Raw genomic sequence first — 14,479 nt, 5'->3', positions numbered from 1 at the left:
GTCAAAAAAACAGTAAAAAAAAACATGTCAACCTAATGTCCTGTCGACCTTGACCCGTGTTGACCTAATGCTTGTCGACCTAGTTGTTGAAGACCAAACGATCCCAACCTAGTTTTCCCCCACTACCTTTTAACACACTGAATTGTTTATTTTTTCTAGCACAGTCTCTAGCTATACCCTTCGGTGGTATGTCTGGATATTTTCCGGGCTGAGTTGTACTTCTGGATCTGTGCATGCCACTGGTAACTAGGTATGCACCAGTGGTGCACCAAAGATCCCAGACTCCTGTTGTTCACCCTGGCACATAAGCCATGGTTTCCCATTGCTGATTGCCCGTGCGTACCTAAGCACCCGAACAGTCAACGCAGGCAGCAGCAGCCCCTTCAGTGGTGATTATTTCTGGGTCAGAACAAATTTGCCCTGGTGGGTTTGTCTTGCCCCAGGAAAACACACCACTGAAGGGGTTTATAGCCATGCCTCTTAAATAGCAAATAGTCCAAAGCATAAAAAAACATATAAAATTTGCCACAAACATACTAGTGTTACATACAAGTAAACAAAAAAAACTACCTGTAAGCACATTAATGCAGTAAAAAAACTGAAAACAATCTATCATGCATAATATTTGTTTTTATAAGTGAAAGCAGATGTAGGAAAATGGATTGTTGTAGACTGGTTTGACTTTATCATCATGAAATACTGATAGGAAGGAATGAAGTTTTTTTTTTTTTACATAATTGATTTATAGGTTTTCATACCATTACATATATCTAGAACCAGTACAGGAAATTCTAGATATTACATATATCTAAATAGAATGGATCTAATGTACTTCCAATAAGATTTTTTAAAATCAATGACTACACCCCATGGCACTTGGTGGCAGCTACTTTCAAGCAAGCTATATACAACTGTTACATATAATTTCTAAAAGCAAAATTAAATACTTGTCATTCAACATCATAGCCTCGCCATTGCACCAAACATTTAACTTGGGTTATTGCCGTGGCAAACTTACACAGATATACAATTGTCGTGTAGTAAATCTGCACAGTCTTCTTGTGTGTCCTAATAGCATTACTACTAAGCTGTGTTTTCTAGAAGATTCTCACATGATATGGAGTGGCAAGAGGGCTGCTAATGTATGGCAGCAAATGACACTCAACCGTTTGCTCCCATGGGAATATTGAAGCTAGATCTATGACGACACACCTGTAGAAAAAGATTATCTAGATTCTAGAAGCCAGATAATGGAGATTATTTTGGTTGTCTTGGGGCTTGTGAGCTTGCTGCAAATGGATGTTTAGCATGCGGGGGAGAAATCATTCGATGGTCCCGACCATCAAATGATTTCTCCAGCGCTCACAGAGGTGTCTCCGATCTACAGGCACCCTGTGCGGGAAGAGGACGGTCCCCTGCTCGCACCCGCGTCATCGGGGAATTACCATGAGCACGCCCAGCGTTTTAATGGGAACGCACATGAAACGCTGACCGTTCCCATGGGCGAATCCCCCAGACCGCCATGGCCGCTCGCACACAGCGGCTGCCCATGTGTATAACTGACTATGCGCAGTCGAGAAAAATTGGTCCCTCGCACGGGGGACCGATTAAACCAGAATCACCCCCTATATATGCAGTGAACAGAGCACATCACAGACAAACAACAGGGCATAATAAAACATATTTTTTATGGCCTATAATGCCTGGCAGAGTATACACAGCTGCAGGCATCTGTCCACACAATGCATCAACAGCACTACTGTGCTTTCATTGTATTTTAGTAACAGTGACGTCACATTCCCACATGTGACATCTACACTGAGTCAGATGGGGTTGGTTTACAGTTATTATGTAGCATAAATTAGGTAAGATGGGTTTTACCCTCCTTTTGCAAGTGGAAAAATACTACATGTGTTTAGAATGATAGGCTTTGCCGTATGATCATAACAACATTCTCTCACAACTAGTACACAGGTTACTTTGTACTTTAATCAGACACACCTTCAGATAGTGTCCTGAAACTCTGGCAGAAGTAATATGGGTTACGCAGCAGTAATCAGCTGATTACAGCATCATTTATGATGACCTCTTTTTCTCCTGAGTCTTGAGCTTATTTACACTTTTACTTTTCAACCTATTTAGACCTTGTAGGGTTTATATATAAAAAAAAAAAATACATGGCCGTAGTCAGGCACAAACATGATGTCATGATGTAATATTGAGGCACCATATGTACTGAGCCCAGGTTTGTGATGCAGCTCATCAAGCCAAAGTCATAACCCTGACTAAAGCTCTGTACACACTAGGCAACATGTGGCACTGCCGATATCGGTGACAATATCGTCCGTGCTTGACTGAGGTGGATAATATTGTGCATACACAGTGACATCACCCGCTGCCGCTGGAAACGTAGGTCATTGGCTGCAAAGCCAAAATTGACCTGCATGACCCGATGGGTGGGGGGGTCGTTAACGATGCGCAGAGTGTACACAGCGATATTCTGTGTACAAAGTTCGGTACTTGTGTATTAGCACGGCGCCCACGATATTAAGTCGTACGACCTATAATAGCATTGCATGCCATACACCCGATGTGATTTTAAATTGTATAAGCCCCCTGTATGATTTTTAATTGTATAAGCACCCTAATGGGGGCTTAAAATGTTAAATGCACCCCCACGCTACCCCCACTATGAACGCCAACCCGAAGCGCAGCGAGCCTGCGAGGGACGGCGGTACGCTTCCTCCGACCTTTTCATACCCCCGCTATCCACGACGTCGTGGAGTTGATTTTATATAGTGTGGCGAGCCACTAAGCCCGAAGTGTGGTGAGCGCAGCGCGCCCCGCGAGGGGATGCGTATTACTTTACATGTATTCCGCGTCCCCTCGCGGGGCTTGCTGCGCTCGCCACACTTTATAAAATCAACTCCACGCCGACGTGGATAGTGGGGGTATGAAAAGGTCGGAGGACGCGCACCGCCACCCCTCGTGGGCTCGCCACGCTTCAGGTTGGTGTTGATAGTGGGGGTGTCGTTGGGGGTGCTTTTAACATTTTAAGCACCCATCACGGATAATTATCTTATAGGGGGCACTTTTAACATTGAAAAACCCATTAGGGTGCTTACACAATTTTAAATCGCATACCATTGTATATGCGATACAATGCCATACAATGCGATGGTATACAATTTTAAATTGTATAGCATCGCCTGCGATCGCGTAACATCGCATCGCATACCATGGTATGTCTTATGGTCTGCGATGCGATGGGCGCCGTCCTAGGACACAAATACCCAAAGTTCCCATTTTTACTATCGTCCAGAAGGGCCCTAATAAACGCATGGGTTTGACTTCTGCAGTATATTATAAAGATGCTGAAAGACATTTAGAACTGGAAAGGCATTGAATGAGACCTGTAACTTTCATGTATTTCCGTGTAAAATATGGGTAGGACATTTCATTGGTGTATCTGTAATGGGTGCAAGGTATATGGTGCACACGGGCCCTAGTTCCAGGGGGGCCCACATTGCACTCTATGCAAAAAAGTTGGCCTTTAAGATGCAGAATAATGAGGACAAAGAGGTGTTTCTTGTTAGATAGAAGGAGGCTAAAAAGGGGATTTTTGTCCTTACCTGGAAAATCCTTATTTCTGAATCCTTTGGTGGACACTGGGACAGTGGGAAGGGGGCGGAGCCATGGCGACAGGCACCAAGTAGCTAACACTTTAGTGGTGCACCCCAGGCCCCTCCTTCCCCACACTCCATCCTAGGTCAGTTTAGACTACCACCGGACTTAGGAGCACAGGAAAGGAGAGAATGAAAGAAAGAAAAAGAGAGATCTTGTATCACCATGAACAAGAGCATTCCCTAAAACCAACCCATCCGCCGATCAGGGGCGTCTGGGCGGGCGCCCAGTGTCCACCAAAGGATTCAGAAATAAGGATTTTCCAGGTAAGGACAAAAATCGCCTTATTTCCTTCATGCCATTGGTGGCCACTGGGACAGTGGGACGTCCCACCGCTGTCCCCTCACGGGAGGGAACGCTCCTGAGCTGCAGAAAGCACGCCACGGCCGAACGCAGAGTCGACCTCGGTGAAAGTATCAAACCTGTAGTGGCGTATAAAAGTGTGCATGGAAGACCATGTGGCTGCGCGGCACAGCTGCTCTGCGGAGACTCCTGAAGCCGCAGCCCACGATGATCCTACCGAGCGAGTGGAATGGGCCGTGAGCCCTGCTGGCGCCGGCCTATTCGCCAGGAGGTATGCCTGCTGAACCGTAAGCCGCAACCACCTGGCAATGGACTGTTTAGATGCGGGCCAACCCCGCTTCTGATGATCATAAAGAACAAACAAAGCTTCTGTTCTTCTAATCTCCCTGGTCCTATCCACATAGATGCGAAGGGCCCGAACCACATCAAGAGCCCCTCCACTTCTTGAATCCTGGAAAGCAGGAACCACGATTTCCTGGTTTACGTGAAACCTGGATACCACTTTGGGCAGGTAACCCAACCTGGTACGGAGGACTGCCCGATCTTGGTGGAAAACCAAAAACGGTGGCTTACAAGATAGAGCGGTCAAATCCGAGACCCGCCTAGCTGACGCAATTGCCAGAAGGAAACACACCTTCCATGAAAGCCAACGCAACTCCACTGACTCCAGAGGCTCAAACGGAGCCACCTGAAGAGCTCTCAGAACCAAAGGCAGATCCCACGGGACTACGGGACTCCGAAAGGGAGGAGTCACGTGCATGACCCCCTGGAGGAAAGTGCGAACCTCCGGTCTTGTCGCAATGCGCCTCTGAAACAGAACCGAGAGCGCCGAGACCTGAACCTTCAAGGTGGAATGTTGAAGGCCCAAATCCACTCCCGACTGCAAGAAGGCCAAAACCTTGGGCAACGAGAACCTCCTTGGATTCTTCTCGTGCTCTTCACACCAGCGAAAGAAAGAACTCCAGATCCTGTAGTAGACTCTTGCTGAAGACGGCTTCCTGGCCGCTATCATGGTTCTTATCACAGAATCTGAGAACCCCCTGTCTCTTAAGATCTCCCTCTCAAGAGCCAAGCCGTCAAACCGAGACGAGCTAGGTTGGGATGTTGACAGGGTCCCTGAGACAGAAGGTCTGGCCGGAGAGGTAACCGCCACTGAGGTTCCTCCGCCATGAGCCGGAGATCGGCATACCAGGCCCTGCGTGGCCAGTTTGGGGCCACCAGGATTACCCTTACCCGTTCCCGCTTGAGTCTTCTTAGGAACCGAGGAAGAAGAGCCACCGGCGGGAAGGCGTACACCAGATCGAACGGCCAAGGTGCCGACAGAGCGTCGACCAGAAATGCGCCTGGATCCCGAGTCCTGGACCCGTAGCAAGGCAACTTGTGATTCCACCGGGATGCCAGGAGGTCTATCTGAGGCCTTCCCCAACGAAGGGTTAGAGAGTGAAACACCTCTGGATGAAGAGACCATTCTCTGGAGTGGATCTCTTGGCGGCTCAGAAAGTCTGCTTCCCAGTTTTCGACGCCGGGAATGTACACTGCCGACAATGCCAAGAGGTGACGTTCTGCCCAACGAAGAATTGGCTGTACCTCCAGAAAAGCTGCTCTGCTCCGAGTTCCCCCCTGGTGATTGATGTACGCCACCGCCGTGGCGTTGTCTGTCTGTACCTTGACTGCACGAGAGCAAATCAGGGGGGCCGCCTGGAGAAGGGCTAAGTAGATCGCCCTGAGCTCTAGAATATTGATCGGCAACCCCGACTCCTGGTGGGACCAAACTCCCTGGTAGGATCGGTCCTCCACCACCGCTCCCCAGCCCCTGAGGCTGGCATCTGTCGTCAAGAGTACCCAGTCGGAGACTAGGAAGGGCCGTCCCATGGACAGGTGACGTGGCTTGAGCCACCAAAGCAACGATAGTCGAACCTCCTGAGAGAGTACTACCTCCTGCCTCTTCAGAGCCTGTGGTGAACGGTTCCAATACTTGAGGATCTGGTGTTGCAACGGTCGAGAGTGAAATTGGGCAAATTCCACCATCTCGAAGCACGAGACCATCTTGCCCAAAATCTTCATACATAGATGAAGAGAGACTCTCCTGTGCTTGAGAAACCCTCGTAAGAGGGCCTGCAAAGCCAGCCGCTTCTTGTCTGGAAGATAGACCGCCTGGGAATCCAGACGCGCTCCCAGATGTATCATCTCCTGGGAGGGTTCCAGGCTGGACTTGCGCCAGTTCACTAGCCAACCGTGAGCCTGGAGCAGGTCCAGCGTAATGCCTAGATGTTGCAGGAGTAGTTCTCTGGACTGTCCCAGAATCAGAAGGTCGTCCAGATAAGGCAGAATCCGCACTCCCTGGAGGTGAAGGAAGGCTGCCATAACTCCCATCACCTTCGTAAAGACTCTTGGTGCTGTAGAGATTCCGAAGGGCAGAGCCCGAAATTGGACATGAAGATCCTTGGTTGCAAACCGGAGGTACTTGCGGTGATCCGGATGTATCGGAACATGCAGGTATGCATCTCTGATGTCCAGAGATACCATGAAATCCCCCGGCTCCATTGCCTGTATAATGGACCGGAGGGACTCCATGCGAAACCGCGGAATGTTCAAGTAACAATTGAGATCCTTGAGATTCAGGATTGGTCAGAATGAACCATCCGGCTTCCCGATTAGGAATAAATTGGAGTAATAGCCGTGGCCCCTCTGCTGAGGAGGAACCACTTCTATCACCTGAGACTGGAGAAGAGTCTGAACGGAGGCGTTGAGAGCCTCCGCCTTCAGAGGACAGGCCGGGCGCCCCGTGATAAAGAATCGGGTCGGCGGACGCCTGTTGAAGGAGAGATAGTATCCTTCCGACACTATACTCAAAATCCAATTGTCCGATGTCGTCTCCCTCCACCTGTTGGCAAAATGGAGGAGGCGAGCCCCTACCGGCAGGGAGTCGACCTGAGGGGTCCCCGAGTCATTGGGAGGCCTTCTCCGGGGCCTTAGGAGGCTGACGTTTGCCAGACTGGGACTGTCTGCTCTTACCAAACGACTCCCTCCTGGGAGGACGGCTTCTTGTTGAAGATTGTCCCCTCGGCTTTCCCTGCGGCCGAAAGGAACGAAAGGACTGCTTCGGCTTAGAGGGTGCCGACGGGAGGAAGGCTGTCTTGGAAGTGGCTACCGTAGTCACAATCTTGTCCAGCTCCGGACCGAAAAGCATATCGCCCACAAAAGGAAGGGCCTCCAGGGCCTTTTTGGACTCTGCATCCGCATTCCAAGTGCGGAGCCACAAGGCTCTTGTGGCTGCAACCGAAGACGCCGAGATCCTAGAGGCTAACGTAGCCGTGTCCAGGGCCGCCTCGCCCAAATACATGGAGGCTTCTCTAAAATGGTCCACCAGAGAAAGCAGCTCCGACCTGCGTATGCCTGACGTAATGTTCTCCGTCAACATATCTGCCCATTTGCCTACCGCCCTAGCCACCCAGGCCGAGGCCAAAGCTGGCCTATTAAGCGTACCCGCATGAGTAAAGATAGACTTAAAGACATGTTCCATCTTTCTATCCGTGGGGTCCTTTAGAGCCGCCACCGTGGGAATAGGCAAGGTAGTAGCCTTTACCAGCCGGGCTATGTGGGAATCCACCTGAGGCGGGCGTTCCCATTTCGTGCGCCCGTCTGCCGGAAAGGGATAAGAAGAAACCATCCTTTTAGAAATTGTAAATTTCTTATTAGGAGCAGACCAGGCCTTTGCCAGGTCTCCCTCCAGCTGCGTTGAAGATGGGAAAACAGCCGGATCCTTCTTCTTGCGCTTAAAAGATGGTGCCTCCTCCGCAGGGGGTTGGTCTGGCTCCTGTATGTTTAAGCAAGAGCGGACCGCCTTCACCAGCGCATCTACCCTGGACTGAGTCATAACCTCGTCCTGGGATGTAGCCTCCTCGTCAGGGTCGTCCGGGTCATCCAGGTCAACAGGGTCATCTGTGTCCGCCTGGTCGTCCTCTGAAGTATCCGTCCCCGTAGAGTCAGCTCTCTGGGTGCGGGCTCTGGGGTTCTTGCGCTTGCTAGCGGCACCCAGCAGGTTCTGTAGAGAGGAAGAAACCTGAACCAGTCCCTGCACTGAGGTAGAAAGGCCCTGTACCCAAACTGGCTCAGGCGCCAGCGTCAGCAACTGAGGCTGGGACTGCGTGAGCGGAGCCGGTTGAGCTGGTGGAAGAGTCGCCTGTGAAGGCTAACTCAACACTGGTGGGGGCTGAGGGTGTGAACGGGAAGCGGCTAGCTGTCCAGCAAGGTCCCTCATGGCTGCCGTCAGGGCCTGCGCCCAACCCGGTTCCCCGGAATGGGATGCCTGTGACGGGGCCGAATCCACAGAGTCCCCACCATTACAGCGTGTACACACACCCCCATGGTCTGTCGAGGTGGAAGAAAAATTCTCCTTGCACCTAACACACTTAAAGGCCCTCAGGGCAGGAGCGTCCCCTGACCGCGAGGGTCCTGCGGACTTTGAGCCTGACTTAGAAGTCATGGCTATGCTCTATCCCACTTCAATACAAGACAGAGTGAATAGAGAGATTTGCACAGAAAAACCCCTATATAGAGAGGGGTGTGAAAACACAGCACTGAACACCTCAAGGGTGCAGTGTCAATGCAGTACAACCTGACCCGTCTGAAGACCGGGGAAGGAAGGGTGCCACAGTGTCCACACAAAAGCTGCTTTCCTGCTGCTCCTCTGCACCGATGCGTGACAGAGTCAAGCCTCCATTAGGACAGGACGCTGGCAGTCCCCGGCGGGAACTCATATAGAGGCTCCCTGCCGGGGACTGGGCGGGGAGGAGGTGAGGGACCTCCCCCCCCTCCTGGAACCTTGCCAGGGCTGAGAAAAAAATATGGCGGCCCCCACCGCTACAACAATAGCCCTGGTGGTCTAGTGGCCTCGGTTTCCCCTGTGGGGACCGAGTGTCACCGCCAGGAAACCGCCGGGAGCGCACCCACCCCCGGCGGCTACGTGCGCTGGGTTCCCCCCTCCGGCATCTACTATCCAGACGCCGCTGCGAGACAGACCGTTGCGGGACAGAGTCAAGCTTCCATCGGGAAGCGTCTCTGTCTCGCGTCTCCCCCAGCCGCGATACCGCTGCGTGCTGTGGGGAGGGAGGGGGGGAAGTGCGGCTTACCTGCTCCGTGGCGCACGGTCCCTCTGTGCTGGGACCCAGCCTGCAGGTCCGTGGCAGTTCACGACGAGCTGGCTCCGGAGCAGGTGAGCAGCCTGGGTGGTCCACCCGGCTTGCTCACCGCAAGTGTAAAAAAAAAAAAAAAACTTTTTTTAAAAAACGCTGCAGAAACCTGCAGCAGCTACTAAAAACGTGCCTGTGCTCCTAGGCACCAAGAAAAAACTGACCTAGGATGGAGTGTGGGGAAGGAGGGGCCTGGGCTGCACCACTAAAGTGTTAGCTACTTGGTGCCTGTCGCCATGGCTCCGCCCCCTTCCCACTGTCCCACTGTCCCAGTGGCCACCAATGGCATGAAGGAAATAAGGTAATCAGATGTGCAAAAGCACAGGCTGAGGAGAAAATGGCCCAGTCAGTGGGAAAAGGGGGGAAACTTTTTTTTAGGTATATAAGTGAAAGGAGAAGAACAAAAAGTGGAGTAATAAGACTAAAGACAGAGTGGAAATCTTCTTGAGGGGGACAATGTAATAGCAGATCATATTAACAATTATTTCTGCTCAGTATTCACTGCTGAAAGAGAGGGGAAGGGGCCACAGTTATGTATAGTCAGAAAACTGAGGGAGAAACAAGTACATTTACAGAGGAGAAAGTCCTAACTGAACCCAAAACTGAAAGTGGATAAATCAATGGGGCCAGATGGGATACATCCAAGGATATTAAAAGAGCTTAAAGGGGAGCTGGTAAAACCATTAACAGAATTATTCAACCACTCACTAGCTACTGAAGTAATCCCAGAGGACTGGAAACCAGCGAATGTAGTCCCACTGCACAAAAGTGGAAGCACGGAAGAGGTAAGCAACTATCTACCAGTGAGCCTTACATCAGTAGTAGAGAAATTAAAACAAAGTTGTGGTGTATCTCAAAACCAGAAACTTACAGGATCTGAAACAGCATGGGTTTACTGGGGAAAGATCATGTCAAACATATGTGACTAAAGAAATAGGTCAAGGTGGGGCTGTAGATGTAGCTTATCTAGATTTTAGTACGGCTTTTGACAGTGTCACACATTGCAGACTGTTAAATAAAATAAAAGCTTGGGATTGGATTCTAAGATGGTTGAATAGCGCACAATAAGACTCTCCGCTAACCTCCAAGCTTTCAAGTGTTCCCTGAAAACTCACCTCTTCAGGCAAGCCTATCATATTTAAGTTCTACACCAGGCATGTCCAACGTTGGCCCTCCAGATGTTGTGAAACTACATATCCCAGCATGCTTTGCCACAGTTTTTCTATTAGAGAATGCTAAAACATGCTGGGATGTGTAGTTTCAAAACATCTGGAGGGCCAACGTTGGACATGCCTGTTCTACACGCATAACCCTCTGAGGCACTTATGTATTATTTAGCTTCCCTTCTGGACTTGTAACTTAGTGGGACTGTTATGCTATTATTGGTGCCTGTCCTTGTGTTTCCCTCCTATATCTCTATAGATTTTAAGCTTGCAGCAGGACTCTCCTTCCTCCAAGTCTGTCTGTTACCCAGTTTGTTTTATCACTGCAGAGGCAGAACTCTGGGAGGCAATGGAGTCTGCCGCTGGGCTCCTGCTCCCAAGGGGGCTCCTCTCCTCCCCTGTGAGTTTGAATCAGTTAATTAAAAGCTGTGAATATCGCTTCTGTGGCTGACTCTCCATCCTAACATTATTTTTACAAGTGTGACACCCTGTATTAGAACTCATGACCTTTCTCACTTATTGATTGAGCTATTTGGGGGGCACCAATATATATCTTGCCTCCAGGCAACCAGGACGAACTTACGCCACTATATCATTGTCTACTATTGTAAAGCGCAACGGAATCTGCTGCGCTATATTAAAAACTGTAAATAAATAATGATCTAGGTAGATTGGGCCTCAAAAATCCAAAGACTAAATATAGTATAAATGGCACTATAATGGCAACTACTGAGGAAGAGAGGGATCTAGGTGTCACCATTTCAGGGGACTTAAAGGCAGGTAGGCAATGTAACAAAGCAATGAAGAAGGCAAGTCAGATGCTTGGTTGCATTGGGAGAGGAATCAGCAGTAGAAAGAAAGAAGTAATAATGCCACTGTATAGGTCATTGGTACGACCTCATCTAGAGTACTGTGTTCAGTTCTGGAGGCCATATCTCCAGAAGGATATACATACATTAGAGACTGTACAAAGAAGGGCAACTAAAATGGTGCATGGCCTACATCACAAAATGTACCAGGAAAGACTAAAAGATCTTAATATGTATACTTTAGAGCAGAGAAGGGAAAGGGGGGACATGATAGAAACTTTCAAATATATCAAGGGTTTTTACCAAAGTACAGGTGGGAGACATTCTTCACAGGAAGAGGAGCAACAGAACATGAGGACATGCACTGAAACTAGAGGGAGGAAGATTCAGGGGAAATTTGAGGAAGAATTACATCACAGAAAGAGTAGTAAATAAGTGGAATAGCCTCCCATCAGAGGTGGTAGAGGCAAATACAGTAGAACAATTTAAACATGCTTGGGATAGGCATATTGATATTCTTACAAAAAATAAGGATCAAATATGGTTTGAGGTAACATGTTTAAAAAAAGGGGCAGACTAGATGGGCCAAGTGGTTCTTATCTGCCATCAAATTCTATGTATGCACCCATATAAATAAATGTACCCGTCCGAAGTCCTACTGCATGTGGAGTAGAGATGACCCCAGGAACAAGGCACAGATGCCATTCTCCCAGAGTTTGGTACATGTGCAGTAGACCCTGGCACAAATCCTGACTGGATCCTGCACACTGCCTTATATCGCCCTTGCTTTATTTCTACTGGATTTTCCTGTGGCTTGCTCTGTATAGAAATGACAAGAGTATGGCCACAAGGTTAGACACTCTTAATTCTGCCATTTCATTCCCGACAACATTGAACATTTTCCTTGACCCCGTAGACGTGCACAGTAAAATATTCTGTAGTTCTTGGGTATGTATGCCGAAACTCATCCACGATAATTCAAGGACCCATGCTGTATGCTCACCAGTGACGTGCGGTGGTGGCTATGAACGGAGAGGCACTGTCACAGCCAGCACCGCACCCCCCCCCCTTTCCTGGCTGCCGCCGACACCCGCTGCCCCCCTCCTCCAGCAGCAGCTAGCACCCGTCCCCTGCCGCAAACCTACGTCCCCGCCCGCTGTACCCCCCCACGAAAAAAATGATACTCACTGGGCAGGGGAGAGGGGAGCAGCAGCCACACAGGCAGGGAACCGGGACTCGGGAGCCAGCAGTGGCACAGGTCACAGCATAGGGAGCAAACGCGGCACTGTCGGTTTACATGACAGGGGCTGCTGTGATTGGACAGCAGCTGGATCTGCTGTCCAATCACAGCAGCCCCTGTCAATTAGGCACTTCTAGAAGTGCCGCTTTTAGTGTTATTTTTTATGGATTTTTCAGACCACTGCTTAGCCCTGCCCCATGCCCCGCCCCCCGCTTCGTCCCCTTGCAGTTCTGTTTGGGAGGCACGCTTATCGTGCCTCCCAAACTAGGTTAAATCATTTAAACTAGTAAAATAATATAAAGAAAATACTTATGACACAGAACATGTGTCATAGGTATATTCTTTGTATTATTTTAAAACAAATTGACAGGGGAAGCACTGCCTCCCCTGACTGCACGTCCCTGATGCTCACCAATGATATATGCTCTTATCCTTTCATTTTACTTAACTTGCAGTGTGGTACTGGGCAGCTTTGCATTTTACTATGAATATGAAGCTAGTTCACACTTTGTTTTTAAATTTGTTTTTGTTTGTTCCTAACTAGGAATAAAGCTTTGTAAACATGGACCAATATATTGCTCTGTGTCAAATTTTCATCAGCGATTAGGGATGGTCGCTGATAAAAAGGAGACTCTCTGCCGGGGGAAACAGCTGATCACATACGCATGCTCCTCTGACCAGTGACCACCCCAGAGCTGGTCGCGGGAGTGCGCTCCTGGCGACAGTCGCCCTGTACACACAGGGATAGGCTAGAATTGCCCTGTGTGTACGGGGCTTTAGGCCATTTTTATGTATTGTTTTAAATAACATGGTAACCATAGCTGCAGGCCCAGGTTTTAAGATCACTATGTGACTACAAATAAACATTCTAGTAAAAGTCCCCGATTGAGCTAGATAATTGCTAGTTGAGGTAATGTAATTCCTGTCATGGTAGCAGTGAATTACTAGGTTACTTCACCATTTGTATACCTTCGTTGCATTAAAACATTTATTAAGAATGTCCATTCAACAGGTCTGACTGACACAGTATAAGCCTAGGCATGCCTAACAATAGAACAAAAGTATTATGTCCACTTCACAGTTATTCATTATTTGCAGGTCTGTGTGAGAAGGTATTATACATGATATTGTATTCCCTACCATCGGTTATTCATTAAAGTTATCTATAACTTCTGTAATTGTTCAAGAAAAGAGAGAAGAATGTCTCTATGTGGTACACCTCAGAGTATGGAGCGGTTAGCATAAAATGTAACCTTTGATAATTTGATAAGTGTACATATAGCTAGGGAGTGCCTGCTACCTAGATGCGGATTAATTCGCTAAATGGCTGGTAAATTAAATGTGCCCTATTTCAACAGTGCTGCTGGTTTACCACTGGGTATGTGGTGGAATAGATTGCCACTATCTATGCCACTCACTAACCCTGTTGGGGGAGGAGAAACTCAGGTGGAGGTTGAATAGTAGATGGCTAGAGAGAAATGAGATATCAGGGGTTCAATGACTGGTCCCGATAGTAAGGTAGCCAATATATGATAAACATATAACACTGAGGGCTGATCGCCTTCCAAGCGGGAGATGACTGGTGAGAACTGCCACTCCTTCACCAGTCTCACGCCGCTGTTTGGAGGCGAGTGTAATGGGTAGCGGCTATGTAGCACAGAGCTAGGCGGGGGCGGCGTGTCTGTTACAGCGCCGTCTGTCTTCCCGTCTGCTCTGCAATCTACAAGCTGCGGTGCAGACGTCACACACTGCGGCTTGAGGCGAGCGAGCGAACCCAGTGGAGACTGGCGTGCGCTCGACCTAACAATTTAAGCTAGACACAAATCAAAATACAATGTATCACTGGGGAGGGGAAGAGGGAGTCACACACTGAGGATTAGGTCAGTGTACACTTCGCAAACAGAGCTTCATCAGGACTGTTTGCTGATGAAGCTCTGTTTGCGAAGTGTACACTGACCTAATCCTCAGTGTGTGTGTGTGACAGTGTGTGGAGCGCTCACAACAATGCATACCCTCTCTGCTCCATCTGCCTTTTGGGTTGATTAATGACTAAATACATTTGGCAACAGATCATTCATTGACCATACG

This window comes from Crinia signifera, chromosome 1, assembly GCF_055691185.1.
Source record: "Crinia signifera chromosome 1, ASM5569118v1, whole genome shotgun sequence".
NCBI classification, from domain to species: domain Eukaryota; kingdom Metazoa; phylum Chordata; class Amphibia; order Anura; family Myobatrachidae; genus Crinia; species Crinia signifera.
This window is presented reverse-complemented; position numbering follows the sequence as displayed.